The sequence below is a fragment of the Chlorocebus sabaeus genome, chromosome 5, assembly GCF_047675955.1.
Source record: "Chlorocebus sabaeus isolate Y175 chromosome 5, mChlSab1.0.hap1, whole genome shotgun sequence".
Taxonomy (NCBI): domain Eukaryota; kingdom Metazoa; phylum Chordata; class Mammalia; order Primates; family Cercopithecidae; genus Chlorocebus; species Chlorocebus sabaeus.
In genome coordinates this window covers 27,655,563-27,679,358 of record NC_132908.1, presented here as the reverse complement: position 1 = coordinate 27,679,358, position 23,796 = coordinate 27,655,563, and the positions used below count along the sequence as shown (strand labels likewise).

The window sequence follows — 23,796 nt, the reverse complement described above, 5'->3', positions numbered from 1 at the left end:
TGGACTTTCTCACACTTGCTTCTCTCTTTCCTTCCACGCAGTTACAACCTACACATCCTTAGTCCTAGGACAATGTCACTGTCTCCAGAAGCCCTCCCTGCCCTCAGACTACACTGTATCTCCTGTAACAGTCTGTGCTTTTCCTTCCTTCCTTTCTTCTTTCCTTCCTTCCTTCCTTCCTTCCTTCCTTCCTTCCTTCCTTCCTTCCTTCCTTCCTTCCTTCCTTCCTTCCTTTCCTTCTTTCTTTTTGCTTCTCTGCACTCTACAAATAATTCCTTGGGTTTAGCTCTGTCTTGCTCACTTCAGTGCATGCCCATCTATGTCCATTGTCTGGGGGAGTGCCACGCACATCATAAATATCAACACTTTGGGCTTGGTTGATGCCTGCATGTTGCATGATGGCAATAAATCACATGTGCCTTTTTTTTTTTTTTTTTTTTTTTTTTTTGAGACAGTTTCTCTCTCCCTCACCCAGGCTGGAGTGCAGTGGTGCGATCTCGGCTTACTACAATCTCCACCTCCCGGGTTTAAGCAATTCCCCTGCCTCAGCCTCCAGGGTAGCTGGGATTACAGGCACACACCACCATGTCCAGCTAATATTTTTGTTTGTTTGTTTGTATTTTTACTAGACACAGGGTTTTGCTATCTTGGTCAGGCTGGTCTCAAACTCCCAACCTCAGGTGATCCACTCGCCTCGGCCTCCCAAAGTGCTGGGATTACAGGCGTGAGCCACTGTGCCTGGCTACTATGTGTTAAATTCACTCAAGAAGTATAGTAATGACAAGCACTAAGCACCAACCTGTGTATTTACATGAATGAACTCACTTAATTCTCACAATTATCATATTAAATAGATTGTCGGCCGGGCGTGGTGGCTCACACCTGTAATTCCAGCACTTTGGGAGGCCGAGGTGGGTAGATCACCTGAGGTCCGGAGTTCGAGACCAGCTTGACCAACATGGAGAAACCCCATCTCTACTGATAATACAAAATTAGCTGGGCGTGGTGGCACATGCCTGTAATCCCAGCTACTCAAGAGGCTGAGGCAGGAGAGTCGCTTGAACATGGGAGGCAGAGGTTGCGGTGAGCCGAGATTGCACCATTGCACTCCAGCCTGGGCAACGAGAGTGAAACTCTGCTTCAGAAAAAAAAAAAAAAAAAAAAGATTACCATCCTCCTTTTATAGATGATAAAAAGGATGGTTAAGTAACGTGTCACAAGTTACAAGCTGATAAAGAACAGCACAGGGACTGCTGTCAACCCAGAGGGGCTTCACTTATATTTGTGCTTTTTTTACCCCCCGCCAAGAGATGGTCTCACTCTTTGCCCAGGCTGGAGCTGGAGGGCAGTGGTGGGCATCATAGCTCACTTTAGCCTCAAATTCATGGCTCAAGTGATCCTCCTGCCTCAGCCTCCTGAGTAGCTGAGACCATAGGTGCCAGCCACCATGGCTGGCTAACTTGTCTTAAGAGATGAGGTCTTGCCATGCACAGTGGCTCATGCCTGTAATCCCAGCACTTTGGGAGGCCGAGGCAGGTGGAATCACCTGAGGTCAGGAGTTGGAGACCAGCCTGGCCAACATGGTGAAACCCCGCCTCTACTAAAAACACACAAAAAAAATCGCAGACGTGGTGGTTTGTGCCTATAATCCCAGCTACTTGGGAGTCTGAGGCAGGAGAGTCACTTGAACCCAGGAGGCGGAGGTTGCAGTGAGCCAAGATTGCGCCATTGCACTCCAGCCTGGGTGACGAGCAAAACTCTATCTAAAAAAATACATAAATAAAAGTAAAAAATATATATAGAGAGAGATGAGGTCTTGCTATGTTGCCCAGGCTAGCCTTCAACTCCTGGCCTCAAGCAATCCTCCTGCCTTGGCCTCTTTCAAAGTGTGGGAATTATAGGCATGAGCCACTGCGCCCAGCTACATTTGTGCTGTTAACTGCTGTGCAGTACAGCTTGTCAAATCCAGGTCTACCATCTGAGTCCATCTACCATGTGCCAGGCATTATTCTAGGCACTGGGGAGATAATGTTGGGAAAACAAACAAGTAAAACACTCAAGGTTTCAGTTTTTATCAAGCTTACATTCTTGGCGGGATAAGACAAAGAACAAACATATAAATAAGTATGAATATAAAATAATGATGGCTGGCTGGGCGTGGTGGCTTACACCTGTAATCCCAGTACTTTGGGAGGCTGAGGCAGGCAGATCACAAGGTCAGGAGTTCGACACCAGCCTGGTGAATATGATGAAACCCCGTCTCTACTAAAAATACAAAAATTAGCCAGGCATGGTGGCAGGCACCTGTACTCCCAGCTACTCGGGAGGCTGAGGTAGAAGAATCGCTTGAACCCGGGAGGTGGAGGTTGCAGTGAGCCAAGATCACGCCACCACCACTGCACTGCAGCCTGGGCAACAGAGCAAGACTGTCTCAAAAAAAAAAAATTAGGCAGGCATGGTGGCCCCCGCCCCTAGTCCCAGCTACTTGGGAGGCTGAGGCAGGAAAATTGCTTGAATCTGGGGGGTAGAGGTTGCAGTGAGCCCAGATTGTGCCACTGCACTCCAGCCTGGGCGACAGAGCAAGACTCCATCTCAATAAATACATAACATAAAATAATAATGGCTGATATGTGTCACGAAAAAATAACGTGGGGTGGATGAGCTCGGGTGAGGGGCAGAAGAGGTGCTATTTTAGACAAGATTGTCTGGGAGGGCCTCTCTAGTGTAGTGACATTTAGACAGAGATGCTTTGGCGAAGAGCATCCTAAGCAGAGGTAAATAAGTACAAAGGGGCCAGGCACAGTGACTCATGCCTGTAATCTCAGCACTTTGGGAGGCTGAAGCAGGTAGATCACCTGAGATCAGGAGTTCACGACCAGCCTGGCTAACACGGTGAAAACCCATCTCTACTAAAAATACAAAAATTTTCTGGGCCTGGTGGCGAGCACCTGTACTCCCAGCTACTAGGGAGGCTGAGGCAGGAGAATCACTTGAACCCAGAAAGCGGAGGTTGCAGTGAGCCATGATCGTGCCATTGCACTCCAGCCTGGGTGACAAGAGCAAAACTCTGTCTCATAAAATAATAATAATAATAATAATAATAATAATAATAATAACAAAGTCCCTGAGGCTAGACCCAGCTTATCCTGCCAGGAACCCACCAGGAGACTTCAGGGGAAGGGGAGCACTGGGAGATGCAGTCTGAGAAGAGGATCAGGCCTGTGTCTGGCAGGGCTTTGAAGGCCAAGTTAAGGAGCTTAGATGGAATGTGAAGTGTAGTAGGAAGGCTTTGAGCAGAGGCCGAATACAATGTGCTGACAACGGACTGTTGGGATAACAGCCTAAGGTGACTGCTGTAGTCTAGATGAAAGGTGATGGAGATTGAAATCTTTAAGTAGAAAGGAAATGTGGTGGTAAGGTTGACAAATTTAGCTAATAACTCTTCTGGGGAACCTCTGCGAGGAAACTCCAGAGGGCCGTTGTGGGTGGCTAAGGTCCCAGGAGGGAAGGAGAGGGTAGGGAGATGCTAGAATACCTCTTCCCTCCACAAAGACTGGGAACTTCTCAGAACACAGCCAAGCACTGAGCCTTCATGGATTGAACCCAGCACATCTTAAGCAAACACACAAATCCAAAACACCCCAACCCTACAAGAAGGAAACTGTAACTGTGACACCCAATTCTAGGAAGGGTACTGGCAGCTAGGTGCGCACACTGCTGTTGGAGGGACTGTAAGCGTGCCCAAACTTTTTTATTTGAATTAAAAAATTCAGGCTGGGCGCGGTGGCTCAAGCCTGTAATCCCAGCACTTTGGGAGGCCAAGACGGGCGGATCACGGGGTCAGGGGGTCAGGAGATCGAGACCATCCTGGCTAACACGGTGAAACCTCGTCTCTACTAAAAAATACAAAAAACTAGCCAGGCGAGGTTGCCGGCGCCTGTAGTCCCAGCTACTCGGGAGGCTGAGGCAGGAGAATGGCGTAAACCCGGGAGGCGGAGCTTGCAGTGAACTGAGATTGCGCCACTGCACTCCAGCCTGGGCGACAGAGCGAGACTCCCTCTCAAAAAAAAAATTCTTCGGCCGGGCATGGTGGCTCATGACTAATCCCAGCACTTTGGGAGGCCGAGGCGGGTGGATCACGAGATCCAGAGATTGAGACCATCCTGATCAACAAGGTGAAACCCTGTTTCTACTAAAAATACAAAAATTAGCTGGGTGTAGTGGCCTGCGCCTGTAGTCCCAGCTACTCAGGAGGCTGAGGCAGAGAATTGCTTGAACCCTGGAGGCAGAGGCTGCAGTGAACTGAGATCACGCCACTGCACTACAGTCTGGGCGACAGAGCGAGAGTTCATCTCAAAAAAAAAAAAAAATTATTGAACCCAGGAAGCTGAGTTTGCAGTGAGCCCAGATTACGCCACTACACTACATCCTTGGGCAACAGTGAGACTCCACCTCAAAACAAACAAACAAAAAACAAAAACAACAACAACAACAAAAAGGAGAGTATTGGTTGAGGTCACATGACATACAATAAATAAGAAAAGCCTTGATCCATTAAGTGACTCACAAAAGAGTGACCATTAAGTACTGTATTCTAAAAGAAAAATTAAAATTAAAATTAAAAGAGAAGGTGTATAGAATAAAGTACTTTCTGTTTTGTGATCTTGTTAGGAAAAAAAGGAAACAAAAAAATTTAGCAGAATATGTTTGTTAATTCCTGGAGAGTGGTACACAGGTGCTTTTGGTGTGTTTTTGTTGTTGTTGTTTGAGACGGAGTTTTGCTGTGTCGCCAGGCTGGAGTGTAGTGGTGCGACCTCAGCTCACTGCAACCTCTGTCTCCTGGATTCAAATGATTCTCCTGCCTCAGCCTCCTGAGTAGCTGGGACTACAGGTGCAGGCCACTACACCCAGCTGATTTTTGTATTTTTAGTAGAGATGGGGTTTCACCTTGTTGATCAGGATGGTCTCAATCTCTGGACCTCGTGATCCACCCGCCTCACCCTCCCAAAGTGCTGGGATTACAGGCGTGAGCCACCACACCCAGCCTTGTTTTTTGTTTTGTTTTGTTTTGTTTTGTTTGTTTGTTTTGTTTGTTTTTGAGACAGAGTCTCACACTGTTGCCCAGGCTGGAGTGCAGTAGCGTGATCTTGGCTCACTGCAACCTCCACCTGCTGGGTTCAAGTGATTCTCCTGCCTCAGCCTCCCGAGTAGCTGAGGTTACAGCACCCACCACCACACCCAGCTAATTTTGTATTTTTAGTAGAGGTAGAGTTTCACTATGTTGGACACACTGGTCTTGAATTCCTGACCTCAGGTGATCTGCCTGCCTCAGCCTCCCACAGTGCTGGGATTATAGCCATGAGCCACTGCGCCCTACCACAGGCCCATTTGTTATACTTATTTATTTATTTATTTGAGACGGAGTCTCACTCAGTTGCCCAGGCTGAAGTGCAGTGGCGCCAACTCGGCTCACTGCAAGCTCCGCCTGCCGGGTTCACGCCAGTCTCCTGTCTCAGCCTCCCGAGTAACTGGGACTACAGGAGACTGCCACAATGCCCGGCTAATTTTTGTATTTTTAGTAGAGATGGGGTTCACCATGTTAGCCAGGATGGGCTCGATCTCCTGACCCCGTGATCCGCCCTCCTCGGCCTCCCAAAGTGCTGGGATTACAGGCGTGAGCCACTGCGCCGGGCCTGTTATACCTTTTTTTTTTTTTTTTTTTGAGACAGAGTCTCGCTCTGTCGCCCAGGCTGGAGTGCAGTGGCCGGATCTCAGCTCACTGCAAGCTCCGCCTCCCAGGTTCACGCCATTCTCCTGCCTCAGCCTCCCGAGTAGCTGGGACTACAGGCGCCCGCCACCTCGCCCAGCTAGTTTTTTGTATTTTTAGTAGAGACGGCGTTTCACCATGTTAGCCAGGATGGTCTCGATCTCCTGACCTCGTGATCCGCCCGTCTCGGCCTCCCAAAGTGCTGGGATTACAGGCTTGAGCCACCGCGCCCGGCCTATACCTTTTTTTAAAACTTACAAACAACTGGCCGGGAGCAGTGGCTCATGCCTATAATCTCAACACTTTGGGAGGCTGAGGAAAGAGGATTCCTTGAGCCCAGGAGTTCCAGACCAGCAGGTAAAACATAGTGAGACCCTGCCTTTACAAAACAATTAAAAATGTTTTTAAGGTAGAGGTAACACAAATGTTTGCTTTATAGTTACTATTTATTTATTTTTGAGACAGAGTCTCCCTCTGTCCCCCAGGCTAGAGTGCAGTGGCATGACCTTGGCTCACTGCAACTTCCTCCTCCTAGGTTCAAGCGATTCTCCTGCCTCAGCTTCCTGAGTAGCTGGGATTACAGGCATGAGCCACCATGCCCAGCTAAATTTTTTTTGTATTTTTAGTAGAGACCGAGTTTCACCATGTTGTCCAGGATGGTGTCGGAACTTGTGACCTCAGGTGATCTGCCTGCCTCGGCCTCCCAAAGCGTTGGCACTATAGGCATGAGCCACAGCACCTGGCTTATAGTTACTTTTTTTTTTTTTGAGACGGAGTCTCACTCTGTTGCCCAGGCTGGAGTGCAGTGGCGCGATCTTCACTCACTGCAAGCTCCGCCTCCTGGGTTCACACCATTCTCCTGCCTCAGCCTCCCAAGTAGCTGGGACTACAGGTGCTCACCACCGCGCCCAGCTAATTTTTGTATTTTTAGTAGAGACGGGGTTTCACCGTGTTAGCCAGGGTGGTCTCGATCTCCTGACATCGTGATCCGCCCGTCTCGGCCTCCCAAAGTGCTGGGATTACAGATGTGAGCCACCACGCCTGGACTTTTTTTTTTTTTTTTTTTTTTGAGACGGAGTTTCACTCTTGTTGCCAGGCTGGAATGCAGTGGCGCGATCTCGGCTCACTGCAACCTCCGTCTCCTGGGTTCAAGCAATTCTCCTGCCTCAGCCTTTCGAGTAGCTGGGATTACATGTGCCCACCACAATGACCAGCTAATTTTTTGTATTTTTAGTAGGGGTGGGATTTCACCATGTTGGCCAGGCTGGTCTTGAACTCCCAACCTCAGGTGATCCACCCACCTTGGCCTCCCAAAATGCTGAGATTACAGACGTGGGCCACCGCGCCCGGCCATCTGGTTACTTTTTTTTTTAAATGCATGTATTTTATACACTCTACTGGTATGTTATAGTTTACAGTTTTTTACAGTGTGTGTGTGACAGAGTTTCACTGTTATCGCCTAGGCTGGAGTTCAGTGGCATGATCTTGGCTCCCTGCAACTGCCGCATCCTGGGGTCAAGCAATTCTCCTGCCTCAGTCTCCCGAGTAGCTGGGATTATAGGAGTGGGCCACCACTCCCAGCTAATTTTTGTATTTTTAGTAGAGACGGGGTTTCGTTATTTTGGCCAGGCTGGTCTCGAACTCCTGATCTCAAGTGATCCGCCTGCCTGGGCCTCCCAAAGTGCTGGGATTACAGGTGTGAGTCACTGCGCCTGAACCAGGGATATATTTTATAATTAAAAGCTTTTTTTTTTTTTTTAACAGGATTATAGGTAGAGGGGGAAGAAAGGACAAAAAAAGAACTTAAAAAGTAAACTGTCCAGGCACGGTGGCGTACACCTGTAATCCCAGCATTTTGGGAGGCCTGAGGCGGGTAGATCATCTGAGGTCAGAAGTTTGAGACCAGCCTGACCAACATGGAGTAACCCCATCTCTACTAAAAATACAAAATTGGCCAGGCGTGGTGGTGCATGCCTGTAATCCCAGATACTCAGGAGGCTGAGGTAGGAGAATCGCTTGAACCCAGGAGATGGAGGTTGCGGTGAGCCAAGAACAGCCACTGTACTGCAGCCTGGGCAACAAGAGCAAAACTCTGTCTCAATAAACAAACAAACAAACAAACTGGGCCAGATGCGTTGGCTCACGCCTGTAATCCAACACTTTGGGAGGTTGAGGCGGGCGGATCACGAGGTCAGAAGTTCCAGACCAGCCTGGACAACATGGTGAAACCCCGCCTCTACTGAAAATACAAAAAATTCGCCAGGCATGGTGGCATGCGCCTGTAGTCCCAGCTACTCAGGAGGCTGAGGCAGGATAATTGCTCGAACCTAGGAGGTGGAGGTTGCAGTGAGCCAAGATGGCACCACTGCACTCTAACCTGGGCAACAGAGCGAGACTTCATCTCAAACAAAAACAAAAACAAAAAACTGCAATAGTTAGGGATTGTTTGATTCAGTTGTGCTGTAACTGTAAATGGCATATGTGCAACCTTTAGAAAGAAAGGATGATGAGCCAGGCCCAGTGGCTCATGTCTGTAATCCCAGCACTTTGGGAGGCTGAGGCGGGCAGATCACCTGAGGTCAGGAGTTCGAGACCAGTCTGGCCAACATAGTGAAACCCCTTCTCTACTAAAAATACCAAAAAATTAGTCAGGTATGATGGTGTGTGCCTGTATTCCCAGCTGCTCCGGAGGCTGAGGTGGGAGAATCACTTGAACCTGGGAGGTGGAGGTTGCAGTGAGCTGAGATCCGGCCACTGCACTCCAGCCTGGGCAACAGAGCCAGACTCTGTCTCAAAAAAAAAAAAAAAAAAAAAAAAAAGAAATTTCACTCTTTTATAATATTTTATTTTGTCATGGTACCCCATTGTATTTATCCATTCTCCTGTTGAAGGGCATTTTGGTTTCTTTACGGGTGTTTCTGCCATATGTTGACTGTAGTTATGAATATTCACGCACATGTCTCCTGGAACACTTGAGCAAGACTTGCTCCTGGATATTTGCCCAAACATGGAACTGCTGGGTTTTAAGGCATGTACATGTTCAATTTGACAAGAGAATGATAATTTTTGGCTGGACGTGGTGGCTCAGGCCTGTAATCCCAGCATTTGGGAGGCTGAGGTGGATCACTTGAGGCCAAGAGTTCAAGACTAGTCTGGGCAACATGGTGAAATCCCGTCTCCACCAAAAAATACAAAAGTTAGCCAGGTGTGGTGGCATGCGCCTTTAGTCCCCAGCTACTTGCGAGGCTGAGGCAGAGGTTGCGGTGAGCCGAAATCGCACCATTGTACTCCAGCTTGGGCGACAGAACAAGACTCCGTCTCAAAGAAAAAAAAAAGATAATCTTCAAAATGGCTGTACAGATGCATATTCCTCCCAGCAATGTATAGAAGATCTGTTGATCAATACTTGGTGTTATCTGACTTCTTAATTTTTGCCATATACTGGTTATAAAATAGTATCTCATTATGATCTGTATATTTCTTTGATCACTAATGATGTGAGCATCTCTTCATAAGCTTTTTAGCCATGTTTCTTCCTTGTTGAAATGCATGTTCAAGTCTTGTATCCATTTTTCTACTAGCTTATTTTCATTTGTTGATTTTGTTATTTGAGACAGGGTTTTGCTCTGTTGCCCAGGCTAGAGTACAGTGGCATGACATAGTTCACTGAAGCCTTGAACTCCTGGGCTAAAGTGATCCTCCCTCCTCAGCCTCCTGAGTAGCTGAGACTACAGGTGCGCACCACCACACCTGACTAATTTTTTTCTTTCGGTAGAGACAGAGTCTTACTATGTTGCACAGGCTGGCTTTACTGATTTTTACAAGGCCTTTAGATTATCTCAGTATATATTTTTGAATGGCTATATATGTTTACACATATCTTCTTCAAGTTTGTAGCTTATACTTTCATTCATTTTAGTATAGTTTCATTCATTACTATTTCCTTTTATAGTTAGCCTTTTGTGTTTTGAGTTTTCATTACTGCCAATGTCAGAAATAAATTATCTTACTTTTCTCCTAAAAGTTTTTGTTTTGCTTTTGATAATTAAGTCCTTATATCTTGAGTTGACTTTTGTATATAGTTTGGGTCACTGATTTTTTTCTTTTGGAGATGGAGTCTTGCTCTGTTGCCTAGGCTAGAGTGCCGTGGCACGATCTCGGCTCACTGCAACCTCTGCCTCCCGGGTTCAAGCGATTCTCCTGCCTCAGCCTCCCAAGTAGCTGGGATTACAGGCGCCCGCCACCGTGCCTTGCTAATTTTTAGTAAAGACAGGGTTTCACTATCTTGACCTGGCTGGTCTCAAACTCCTGACCTTGTGATCCAACTGCCTCGGCCTCCCAAAGTGCTGGGATTACAGGCATGAGCCACCGTGCCCAGCAGGTCACTGATTTAATTTCATCTTCTCTCATATGGATGACCTTTCTTTCCACCTCCATTTTTTTTTTAAACAGTCTTGCTCTGTCACCCAGACTGGAGTGCAGTGACATGATCTCGGCTCACTGCAGCGTCCGCCTCCTGGATTCAAGCAGTTCTTCTGCCTCAGCCTCCCATGTATCTGGGATTACAGGCATGTGCCACCACGTCCAGATAATTTTTGCATTTTTAGTAGAGATGGGGTTTCACCATATTGGCCAGGCTGGCCTCAAACTGCTGACCTAAGGTGATCTGCGCGCCTTGGTCTCCCAAAGTGCTGGTATTACACGCATGAGCCACCACGCCCAGCCCACCTCCATTTATTGATGAGCACCTCCTTTGATCTGGCATACCACCCTGTCATTATCAAAGTTTCATATATTCATGAGTTAATTTTGGTGACTTCCTACCCCTAGCAACACTACCTCATCTTTTTTGCCACAGCTCTATAATAATTCAGGTAGAGCAAATCTCCTCTCCCTTTTTCTTCAAGAGTATCTTTCTGTTCTGAGCCCTTCCTATATGTTTTTGTTTGTTTGTTTGTTTGTTTTTTGAGACGGAGTCTCGCTCTGTCGCGCAGGCTGGAGTGCAATGGAGTGATTTCAGCTCACTGAAACCTCCGCCTTCTGGGTTCAAGCAATTCTCCTGCCTCAGCCTCCCGAGTAGCTGGGACTACAGGCGTGTGCCACCATGCCCAGCTAATTTTTTGTGTTTTTAGTAGAGATGGGGTTTCACTGTGATAGCCAGGATGGTCTCGATCTCCTAATCTCGTGATCTACCCACCTTGGCCTCCCAAAGTGCCGGGATTACAGGCATGAGCCACCGCGCCCGGCCTCCTATACATATTTTTTAATTGGCTTGGCAAGTTTCATGAAAATCCCTGTTGTGATTTTTGTTAGCATTGCATTGCCTTGTATGGAACAAATTGAAGAAAATTGACATCTTTACAATATTGAGTCTTCCTATCCATGAATACAAGATATCGATATTTACTAATTAATAATAATTATTGAAGACTATTTCAGATCTACACATTGTGATCAACCTCACAGGATTTATTTAATCAATCTCCTACTTTGAACACTTCAGTTGTTTACGTTCTCTGCCTCTAGAAACAATATTTTTTGTTTTATTTTATTTTATTTTATTTTTTTTATTTTATTTTTTTTTTTTTTGAGACGGAGTCTCGCTCTGTCGCCCAGGCTAGAGTGCAGTGGCCGGATCTCAGCTCACTGCAAGCTCCACCTCCCGGGTTTATGCCATTCTCCTGCCTCAGCCTCCCGAGCAGCTGGGACTACAGGCGCCCGCCACCTCGCCCGGCTAGGTTTTTTTGGTATTTTTTAGTAGAGACGGGGTTTCACCGTGTTAGCCAGGATGGTCTCGATCTCTTGACCTCGTGATCCGCCCGTCTCGGCCTCCCAAAGTGCTGGGATTACAGGCTTGAGCCACCGCGCCCGGCTTTATTTTATTTTATACATATATTTTGAGACGGAGTCTCGCTCTGTCGCCCAGACAGAAGGTAGTTTGAGGTATGGGGGAAGCCTGTTCAGCTATCCAGAAGCTCACTGAACTTGTCCTTTTGGGTCTTTTCTCTTTATTTATTCATTTTTTTTCTCTCCGGAGATGAAGTCTCACTCAAACCTTCTCCTCCTCCTCCTCCTCCTCCTCCTCCTCGTCCTCCTCGTCCTTTTGGGTCTTTTCTCCCCCCACTCCTCCTCCTCCTCCTCCTCCTCCTCTCCTTTTCTTCTTCTTCTATTTTTTTTTTTTTCCTCCTGAGACGAAGTCTAGCTCTGTCACCCAGGCTGGAGTGCAGTGGCGTGATCTCGGCTCGCTGCAACCTCCACCTACCTGGTTCAAGTGATTTTCCCGCCTCAGCCTCCCCGGTAGCTGGGACTACAGGCACGCGCCACCACACGAGGCTAATTTTTGTATTTTTAGTAGAGATGAGGTGACACCATGTTTGCCTGGCTGATCTCAAACTCCTGACCTCAGGTGATCCTCCTACCTCGGCCGCCCAAAGTGCTGGGATTACAGGTGTGAGCCACCGCTCCTGGCCTTCTTTCTATCTTTCTGTTCTGTTTTTTGAGGCAGGATCTCGCTGTGTTACCCAGGCTGGAGTGCAGTAGCATGATCATGGTTCACTGGAGCCTTGACCTCTTGGGACAAGCGATCCTCCCACCTCAGCCTCCTGAGTAGCTGGGACTAAAGGCGTGTGCCACCACGCCTGCCTACTTTTTTGTAGAGATGAGGTCTCCCTATGTTGCCCAGGCTGGTCTGGAACTCCGGGGCTCAAACAATCCTCCCACCTAGGCCTCCCAGTTTGCTGGGATTACAGGTGTGAGCCATGAATTTCTTGAGTTTTTATGGAAGCTTCGCAGCATCAGCATTCCTGCCCTCAGGGTGTAGGGTGGGACCCTTTTCTGGGAGAGTTTTAAAACCCATAATCAGAAAGGCAGGAGTAGATTAGAGTCTTGCCTTGGGGCAGGTGAAGGTGAAAAGAGGGCTGGAGAGAGACTCTTGTTTCCTGAGGCCTAACACACCCAACATCGTAACAAAAGACTGTAATAAGGGATACAGAAGTCAGGAGCCAGGAATCATGGATAAAAACCAGTATATATCATAACAGCATGTACCCTTGTAGTGTGTATCTTCACGCATAAGGAAACACTGTAAGGTTTTTTTTTTTTTTTTTTTTTTCCTCTAAATATCTCTCCAGGCAAGGTGCGGTAGCTCACGCCTGTAATCCTAGCATTTTGGGAGGCCGAGGTGGGTGGACCACTTGAGTACAGGAGTTCCAGACCAGTCTGGCCAACATGGTTAAACCCCATCTCTATTAAAAATAAAAAATCGACCGGACGTGGTGGCTCACGCCTGTAATCCCAGCACTTTGGGAGGCTGAGGCAGGCAGATCACGAGGTCAGGAAATCGAGACCATCCTGGCTAACACAGTGAAACCCCATCTCTACTAAAAATACAAAAAATTAGCCGGGTGTGGTGGCGAGCACCTGTAGTCCCAGCTACTCGGGAGGCTGAGGCAGGAGAATGGTGTGAACCCGGGAGGCAGAGCTTGCAGTGAGCCAAGATCGCACCACTGCACTCCAGCCTGGGTGACAGAGAAAGACTGTCTCAATAAATAAATAAATAAATAAATAATAATTAATTAGCTGGGCATTGTGGTCCACACTGTAATTCCAGTTACTCGGGAGGTTGAGACAGGAGAATCGCTTGAACCCGGGAAGCGGAGGCTGAGGTGAACCACGATCATGCCACTGCACTCCAGCCTGGGTGACAGAGCAAGACTCCGTCTCAAAAAATAAAAAATATAAAATATAAAAATAAATAAATATCTCTCCATGGCCAGGCTCAGTGGCCCACGCCTGTAATCTCAGCACTTTGTGAGGCCGAGACGGGTGAATCGCTTGAACCCGGGAAGTGGAGGCTGCAGTGAGCCCAGATCACACCACTGCACTCCAGCCTGGGCAACAGAGTGAGACTCTGTCTCAAAAATAAAATTATTTGGCCGGACGCGGTGGCTCATGCCTGTAATCCCAGCACTTTGGAAGGCCAAAGCAGGCAGATCATGAGGTCAGGAGATCGAGACCATCCTGGCTAACACAGTGAAACCCCGTCTCCACAAAAAAAAAAAAAAAAAAAAAAACACTTAGGCCGGGCACAGTGGCTCAAGCCTGTAATCCCATCACTTTGGGAGGCCGAGACGGGTGGATCACGAGGTCAGGAGATCGAGACCATCCTGGCTAACACAGTGAAACCCCGTCTCTACTAAAAAATACAAAAAAACTAGCCGGGCGAGGTGGCGGGCACCTGTAGTCCCAGCTACTCGGGAGGCTGAGGCAGAAGAATGGCGTAAACCTGGAAGGCCAACCACTGCACTTCAGCCTGAGCGACAGAGTGAGACTCCATCTCAAAAAAAAAAAAAAAAAACCAATTAGCCGGGCGTGGTGGTGGGCGCCTGTAGTCCCAGCTACTAGGGAGGCTGAGGCAGGAGAATGGCGTAAACCCGGGAGGCAGAGGTTGCAGTGAGCGGAGACCGTGCCACTGCACTCCAGCCTGGGTGACAGAGTGAGACTCCATCTCAAAAAATAAATAAATAAAATTAAAATTAAAATTAAAATTAATTAATTAACTAAAAATAAATAAATAATATGACAATTAGCTGGGTGTGGTGGCAGGCACCTGTAATCCCAGCTACTCCGGAGGCTGAGGCAGGATAATCACTTGAACCCAGGAGATGGAGGTTGCAGTGAGCCGAGATCACGCCACTGCACTCCAGCTTGGGTGACAGCAAGACTCTGTGTCAAATAAATAAAATAAAATAAAATATAAAAGTATCTCTCCACCAGGCATAGAGGCTGACTCCTGTAATCCCATCACTTTGGGAATCCAAAGTGGAAGAATTGCTTGAGGCCAGGAGTTCAAGACTAGCCTGGGCACCATAGTGAGACCCTGTCTCTATTTTTAAAATACTTATACATATATATTTAGATATCTGTCTATTGCTTGCCTAACTAGCCTGTTCTGCACCTAGCACAATGGCTCTAGGCATCCAGTGTTTTTTTAATTTATTTTTTATTTTTTGAGATGGGGTCTTGCTCTGTTGCCCAGGCTGGAGTACAGTGGCAAGATCTCGGCTCACTACAACCTCCTCCTCCTGGGTGCAAGCAATTCTCCTGCCTCAGCCTCCACAGTAGCTGAGTTTACAGGCGTGCACCTACTGCGTAGCCATGCCTGGCTAATTTTTGTATTTTTAGTAGAGACTGGGTTTCACTGGGTTTCACCATGTTGGCCAGGCTGGTCTCAAACTCCCGATCTTAGATGATCCACCCGCCTCAGCCTCAGAAAGTGATGGGATTACAGGCATGAGCCACCACGCCAGGCCAGCATCCTCAGTATTGATTCCACACATTATTCCTCCCTCCTGTCTTCCCCCAGGAAACTGAAAGTGGCTCTGTGATGCCAGAATTAAGGATCAGAATCTAGGGGAGTCTCCTACACTTCTGAAGTAGGAGTGAGATGGGGAGGGTTGAGGTAAAATGATTTCCTTAGATAAGAAAAATTGCGCCGGGCGCGGTGGCTCACGCCTGTAATCCCAGCACTTTGGGAGGCCGAGGTGGGCGGATCACAAGGTCAGGAGATCGAGACCATGGTGAAACCCCGTCTCTACTAAAAATAGAAAAAATTAGCCAGGCGCAGTGGCGGGCGCCTGTAGTCCCAGCTACTCGGGAGGCTGAGGCAGGAGAATGGCGTGAACCCGGGAGGCGGAGCTGAGATTGCGCCACTGCACTCCAGCCTGGGCGACAGAGCGGGACTCCGTCTCAAAAAAAAAAAAAAGAAAAGAAAAATTGCCTTGTTTCTATTAAGTGCCAAGCTCTTCATACACATTTCACCGAAGCCCCAAGAGGTCAGCCTCATTACTTCCCTGTTTTCCTGCATTAACCTGAAACACAGTGACCTCAAGTAACAGGCCCCAGTTCACACAGCCCTTAGGGCCCTCGCCTGGATTCCAATCTTTAGGCTTTGGGAAATGTTTATTGACAAGTAGAGCTGGGTGTGAGTGTTATCAGGAAGCACTTGTTAACCGATTTCTCTCCTTTCAAAGTTCTAAACATTTCCATTGTATACTTCTAAGGGCTCATTGTTTTGTTAATAAAACAAAAGTCAACACTCATTTGCATCACCGAGAGCGCCTCCTCCTCATTCCCAGTGGGGTTTGGTGAGCAGAAGCTGGTTTTAGGTAAAGAGTTAGGGACTAGAAGATCTCCCCTGATGTGGGCGCCTAACAGAGCTTATTATTCAGGGAATTTACATAAGAATCACCCTGATAGCTACTGTTTTGTGGACCTCAGTGCTGTGGGAGGCTTTTTCATTTGCAGCAGCTTTTACTCATCACTGCCCAGTGGAGTCCAAGGCTCTTTCCCTTTGTGATAGGTGTGCTTCACTCTCAGGCTCCAAGAGTTTAGGCAACTAGCCTAACATCACAAAGCAAACGGTTAGCAAAGTGCGGGTTTAGGGGCCGGGCGCGGTGGCTTAAGCCATTCATAAGTCTTACCCATCACTGCCCACCACCTTGGGGTCTAACAAAGTACCCAGCACGGGCTGGGCGTGGTGGCTCACATCTGTAATTTCAGCACTTTGGGAGATTGAGGCGGACAGATCACCTGAGGTCAGGAGTTAAAGACCAGCCTGGCCAACATGGAAAAACCCTGTCTCTATTAAAAATACAAAAATTAGCTGGGCGTGGTGGTACACACCTGTAATCCCAGCTACTTGGGAGACTGAGGCAGGAGAACCATTTGAGCCCAGGAGACAGAGGTTACGGTGAGCCAAGATCACTCCACTGCACTCCAGCCTGGGCGACAGAGTGGGGAAATTGAGTGAGGCTGGAACTGTGCAGGAATCTGTTAGGCAGACGAAAGAGCATTGTGAGGTCCTCAAGGTAGACATGTGCTGGGTGAGCTGGAGGCCCCATCAGGAGGCCAGAGGGGCTGGAACAGAGTGAGTGAGAGGGCGAGGGCTGGGAGAGGGGGCCTGGGAGGTAGGCAGGAACCAGATTGTGTTGGGCTTTGCAGGTCTTTGTAAGGACTTGACTTCTACTGTGAGTGAGATGCTAGCCATTGCAGAATTTGTTTATTTTGGCTGTACTTTTTTCCTTCCTTCCTTCCTTCTTTCTTTTTTTTGTTTTTGTTTTGTTGTTGTTGTTGTTGAGACAGAGTCTCACTCTGTCGCCCAGGCTGGAGTGCAGTGTGCGCCATCTTTACTCACTGCAACTTTCACCTCCTGGGTTCAAGTGGTTCTTCTGCCTCAGCCTCCAGAGTAGCTGGGACTACAGGCACACACCACCATACCCAGCTAATTTTTGTATTTTTTTTTTTTTAGTAGAGATGGGGTTTCACCATATTGGCCAGGCTGGTCTGGAACTCCTGGCCTTGTGATCTGCTCTTCTCAGTCTCCCAAAGTGTTGGGATTATAGGCGTAAGCCATTGCGCCTGGCCACTTTTTTCCTTTTTTGGGGAGTTTTGAAAGCAGAGGAAGACATCACCTCACTTAGGTTTTTTTGTTTTTGTTTTTGTTTTTGTTTTGAGATGGAGTCTAGCTCTTGTCGCCTAGGATGGAGCGCAGTGGTGCGATTTCGGTGCTCACTGCAAGCTCCACCTCCCGGGTTCATGCCATTCTCCTGCCTCAGCCTCCTGAGTAGCTGGGACTACAGGTGTCTGCCACCACTCCTGGCTAATTTTTTGTATTTTTAGTAGAGACGGGGTTTCACCGTTTTGGCCAGGATGGTCTCAATCTCCTGACCTCGTGATCCACCCACCTCAGCCTTCCAAAGTGCTGGGATTACAGGCGTGAGCCACCGCGCCCGGCCTGACTTAGGTTTTAAAAGGACCACACAACTGCAAGGTCTGTGAATTGAGATATCACAACTCCCATGTTACGGGAACATCTCCTATCATTAGCCTGTTCTAACTGGAATATTTAGGGGCCTACCCTGCTTGAAGGAAATCTGATATGCAAAAATCCGGATAGAACTAACTTTCCCCGAGGGACTGGCGGTCATTGCAAATTGCTCAGTGTAGTAGAGGTAATGTGGTGATCCCAAGCCTCTGGGCCCCACTTTCTTTCCGTTGGAAGGACTCATTGCCACAAAGCCCATCAGCTGCATCTCCACAGGGGCCTTCTGCTTGCACAGGCACACACAGCCATAAAAAATGGGTGTTTCTGAATGTCTCCAGGATTAGATAATGGCAATGGTTGTATAACCCATCAGCTGCACCTCCAAGAGCGCCTTCTGCTGACACATGCACACGTGGCCATAAAAAAAATGGGTGTTTCTAAATGGCTCCAGAATTAGATAATGGCAATGCTTGTACGACTTCGTGAATATACGAAAACCACCAAATGGCACACTTTAAAAGGTACGTTTTATGATATGTGAATTTTATCTCAGCAATAATAATAAAATAATAAAAATACTCCCAGAAATCCTGTTTGTCATAACACAAATGCTGGAAACAACCTAAATGTCTATCCACAGAGATCTGTGTTGTTTTTGTTTTTGTTTTTGTTTTTGAGACGAAGTCTCACTCTGTTGCCCAGGCTGGAGTGCAGTGGCACGATCTCAGCTCACGGCAACCTCTACCTCCCGTTTTCAAGCGACTCATGCATCAACCTCCCAAGTAGCTGGGATTACAGATGTGCACCACCATGCCCGGCTAATTTTTATATTTTTGTAGAGTTGGGGTTTCGTCATGTTGACCAGACTGGTCTTAAATTCCTGATCTCAGGTAATCCGCCTGCCTGGGCCTCCCAAAGTGCTGAGATTACAGGCGTGAGCCACAGCATCTGGCCATGTGTTTGGTTTTTTTTTTTTTTTGGTTTTTTTTTTTTTTTTTTTGAGACGGAGTCTTGCGCTGTAGCCCGGGCTGGACTGCAGTGGCCGGATCTCAGCTCACTGCAAGCTCCGCCTCCCGGGTTTACGCCATTCTCCTGCCTCAAGACTCCCGAGTAGCTGGGACTACAGGCGCCCGCCACATCGCCCGGCTAGTTTTTTGTATTTTTAGTAGAGACGGGGTTTCACCGTGTTCGCCAGGATGGTCTCGATCTCCTGACCTCGTGATCCGCCCGTCTCGGCCTCCCAAAGTGCTGGGATTACAGGCTTGAGCCACGGCGCCCGGCCTGGTTTTGTTTTTACATAAAGACGGGTCTTGAACTCCTGAACTCAAGCGATCCTCCTATCTCAGTTACTGAAGTGCTGGGATTAGAGGCAGGAGCCAATGTGCTCAGCTCCCATCTCTATTTTTAAATAACAAACATGTATATGTATAACTTTCATCTTCCTTTCTCTCTCTCTCTCTCTCTCTCTCTCTCTCCAAGGTCTTGCTCTGTCGCCCAGGCTGGAGGGCAGTGGTGCCATCATTGCTCACTGTAGCCTCAACTTCCTGCTTCCTGGGCTCAAGCAATCCTCTTGCCCCAGTCTCCCAAGTAGCTGGGACTACAGGGGCGGGCCGACACATCCTAATTTTTGTATTTTTCATAGAGACAGGGTTTTACCATGTTGCTCAGACTGGTCTCGAACTCCTGGGCTCAAGCAATACGCCTGTCTTGGCCTGAGTGAAGAAGGGACTGCGGGGTTTCACTGTGTTGCCCAGGCTGGTCTCGAGCTCCTGCACTCTCAGGAAATCCACTCACCTTGGCCTCCCAAAGTGCTAGGATTACAGGCATGGGCCACCGCGCCTGGCCACATATACTGAAACATTATACAGAGGTTAGCATGGCCCCTGAGCAAGGATGACATGCAAATGCATGAAGCTTTCCATATTTTTGTGATTACACATTGCATGTCTGTATCAAAATGCCTTGCAACACATAAATATATACACTTACTATGTACCCAGAAAAATTAAAAATGATTTTTTTTCCTTTTGAGACGGAGTCTGGCTCTGTTGCCCAGGTTGGAGTGAAATGGCCGATTCTGGCTCACTGCAACCTCCACCTCCCAGTTTCAAGTGATTCTCCTGCCTCAGCCTCCCGAGTAGAAGGGATTACACCACACCTGGCTAATTTTTGTATTTTTATTATAATAGAGACAGGGTTTCACCATATTGGCCAGGCTGATCTTGAACTCCTGACTTCAGGTGATCTGCCCACTTCAGCTTCCCAAAGTGCCGAGATTACAGGCATGAGACATCACGCCCAATCCTTGGAATTCTTTGTCATTAGCTTCTGTAATTATCCTCTTTCATAGTCCAGTGTAAGCTCCAGGATGGCTGGGGTTTGTTTTGTGTACCTCTGTATCGCCGGCCGGATGAAGTCAACAGTGGTTAAAAGAATCAAGGGCAGCTCAGAAACTATATCAAGTGAGGGAAGAGGGAGGTTTCTGACTTGAGTGCTGATGACACAGAGATGGAAACCTGGGGGAAGCAGGGCATCAGATCTCGAAGATGACTTAATTTCTGGGATATCTGAGGTGCTTGGGGAGAGATCTAGGAGAGGTGGGATAGGCATGTCTAGAAAATATTTAACTGTGCAGGACGTGGTGGCTCATGCCTGTAATCACAGCATTTTGGGGGGCTGAGGCGGGTGGATCACCTGAGGTCAGGAGTTCGAGACCAAGCTGGCCAACATTTAGTGTGACCCATCTCTACTAAAAATACAAAAAATTAGTCGAGCATGGTGGTGCATGCCTGTAATCCCAGCTACTTGCGAGGCTGACAGGAGAATGGCTTGAATCCGGGAGGTGGAGGTTGCAGGGACATGAGATTGCATCATTGCACTCTAGCATGGGCAACAGAGCAAGACTGTCTCAAAAAAAAAAAAAAGAAAAAAAGAAAAAAAGAGAAAGAAAATATCCTGAGAGTCACTCTCAAATGCCTATAGGGGTCAGAGAGGTAGCCTGAATAGTGACTGTGGTGTACTCCAAGACAACAGAGTGGAGGGAACAATGGCAATCTGGTGAGAATATGCCCTATCTCAAAGGAAAGAAAGGAAAGCCATGGGAGTAAGCAGGTCTAGTGACCATAGATTTTTGGATTTTTCAAGGGAAGCTGAAAACAAGGACTTCCATGGGAAATCTTGTCTGCAGGCCAACTTTCACCTTCTGGTCACCTGTTTCTGACTTCTGTTGGAGCAATCTAGGCTTGAGCCTTCCCTAGACGTCCTGGGTATGTGTGGTGGTGGCAGGGAATGCTGGCTGCATATTTTCTAAGGCAACAGGTACACTTATGGGCCAGGCACAGTGGCTCACACCTGTAATGCCAGCACTTTTGGAGGCTGAGGCAGGAGGATTGGTTGGGGCCAGGAGTTTGAGACCAGCCTGGGCAACAAGGCAAGAACCCTGTCTCTATAAAAATTTAAAACTAGCCAAGTGTGGTGGCACAGGCTTGTAGTTCCAGCTACTCAGGAGGCTGAGGCAGGAGGATCATTTGGGAATAGGAGTTGGAGGCTGAAGTGATCTGTGATTGCACCACTGCACTCCAGCCTGGTCAACAGAACGAGATTGCCTCAAAAGCAAAACAAATCTGGGTGTGGTAGATCACACCTGTAATCCCAGGACTTTGGGAGGCCCAGGGGGTAGATGGCTTGAGTCCAGGAGTTTGAGACCAGCCTGGGCAACATGACAAAATCCTGTTTCTGCAAAAAGTACAAAAATTAGCTGGGCGTGGTGGTGCATGCCTATAGTCCCAGCTACTCAGGAGGCTGAGGCGGGAGGACTGTTTGGGCCCAGAGGTGGAGGTTGCAGTGAGCTGAAATCATACTACTACACTCTAGCCTGGGTGATAGAGTGAGACCCTGTTTCAAAAACGAAAAAAAGCAGGCATACTTAGAATAAGACCATGCAGTTAATTCTATAGGAGCTCAGGTAGGCGCCAGCTGGGGCAGCCCACCTCACTAGTGACTTTTTTTTTTTTTTTTTTTTTGAGACGGAGTCTCGCTCTGTAGCCCAGGTTGGAGTGCAGTGGCCGGATCTCAGCTCACTGCAAGCTCCGCCTCCCGGGCTTACGCCATTCTCCAGCCTCAGCCTCCCAAGTAGCTGGGACTACAGGCGCCCGCCACCTTGCCCGGCTAGGTTTTTTTTGTATTTTTTTTAGTAGAGACGGGGTTTCACCGTATTATCCAGGATGGTCTCGATCTCTTGACCTCGTGATCCGCCCGTCTCGGCCTCCCAAAGTGCTGGGATTACAGGCTTGAGCCACCGAGCCCGGCCTTTTTTTTTTTTTTTTTTTTTTTTTTAAGACAGAGAGAGTCTCGCCCTGTCAGCCAGGCTGGAGTGCAGTGGCACGATCTCAGCTCACTGAACCTCCACCTCCTGGATTCAAGTGATTCTCCTGCTCAGCCTCCTGAATAGCTGGGATTACAGGAGTCAGCCACCATGCCCAGCTTTTTGTATTTTGTAGTAGAGGTGGGCTTTCACCACGTTGACCAGGCTGATCTTGAACTCCTGACCTCAGGGATGCACCTACCTCAGCCTCCCAAAGTTCTGGGATTACAGGTGTGAACCACTACACATGCCCTTACTTCGTGTTTGTGTTACATTTTGTTAAATCTCACATTATCTTGAACTTTTCTATTATTGTATCTGTTACAATGATCTGTGATCTTTGACGTTACTATTGTAATTGCTTCGGGGTGCCACAAACAGTGCCGATGTAAGAGGGCGAACTCAATGAATAAGTGTGTGTTGACTGTTCTCTCTCTCTGCTTGGGCCTCCCTCTTCTCAGAGACAATATTCAAACTAGGCCAATTAATAACCCTACAATAATGGCCTCTAAGTGTTCAAGTGAAAGGAAGAGTCAATCAAGGAGGCAAAGTTCCTTGTTGTCAAGAAACTGCTGTCACCCCAGCTTTCAGCGACCACCACCTCAGCCAGTCAGCAGCCATCACCAATGAGGCAAGACCCTCCACCAGCAAAAAGATTACGACTTGCAAAAGCTCAGATGATTGTTACCATTTAAAAAATTAAGGTATGTCCCTGTTTTCATAGACATAACACTATTGCTCACTTAGACTGCAGTATTGTGGAACACGAACTTTTTTTCTTTTTTTTTTTTTTGAGACGGAGTCTTACTCTCACCCAGGCTGGAGTGCAGTGGCGCGATCTCAACTCACTGCAACCTCCACCTCCTGGGTTCAAGCGATTCTCCTGCTTCAGCCTCCTGAGTAGCTGGGACTACAGGCTCACACCACCACGCTTGGCTAATTTTTGTATTTTTGATGGAGATGGGGTTTCACCATGTTGGCCAGAATGGTCTCGATCTCCTAACCACATTCACCTTAGCCTCCCAAAGTGCTGAGATTACAGGCGTGAGCCACCACGCCCAGTCAGAACCATAACGTTTACATGCACCAGGAAATAAAAAAATTCATGTGCCTCACTTTGTTGCAGTGGCCTGTAATAGCTAGAAAAATAACTGGAGGAATTTTCCTGACAATTAACAGTGGTTGCCAGGTGTGGTGGCTCACGCCTGTAATCCCAGCACTTTGTGAGGCTGAGGCGGGCAGATCACCTGAGGTTGGGAGTTCAAGACCAGCCTGACCAACATGGAGAAATCCCACTTCTACTAAAAAAAAAAAAATACAAAATTAGCCGGGCATGGTGGCACATGCCTATAATCCCAGCTACTTGGGAGGCTAAGGTAGGAGAATCGCTTGAACCCAGGAGGCAGAGGTTGCAGTGAGCCAAGATCACACCATTGCACTCCAGCCTGGGCAACAAGAATGAAACTCTGTCTCAAAAAAACAAAAAACAAAACAAAACAAAACAAAACAGTAGTTATCCTCAAGAGGTGGCAAGAGGTGGGATGATGGGGGCACTTTCCCTCTGTGCTCTGTACTTGTGTGTTTGAATGGTTTTATATGACTATGTATTACTTCACAAAAAACAGAAAAATTTTAAATTATAGATCTTTTTTAACATACTCTGCCTGTGCAGACATGTGCGGGGAAACACATAGGACCTGAAGAATACACACAGAATGATTGACAGTGGTTACCTGGGGGAAGGGGATGGGGCTTGGGAAGGTTGGCAGGTGAAAGAGAAATTTAATGTTTTGCTCAGTGTCTCTTGCTGGGTTGCTTGAGTCCTACATACTATGTATTCCT

General features: G+C 47.7%; 1 pseudogene; it reads left to right on the top strand.

Moving 5' to 3' along the window:
• Nucleotides 1–19,419: 19,419 nt before the first annotated feature.
• LOC119621229 (U6 spliceosomal RNA) lies at nt 19,420–19,519 on the top strand (annotated as a pseudogene).
• Nucleotides 19,520–23,796: the final 4,277 nt, after the last annotated feature.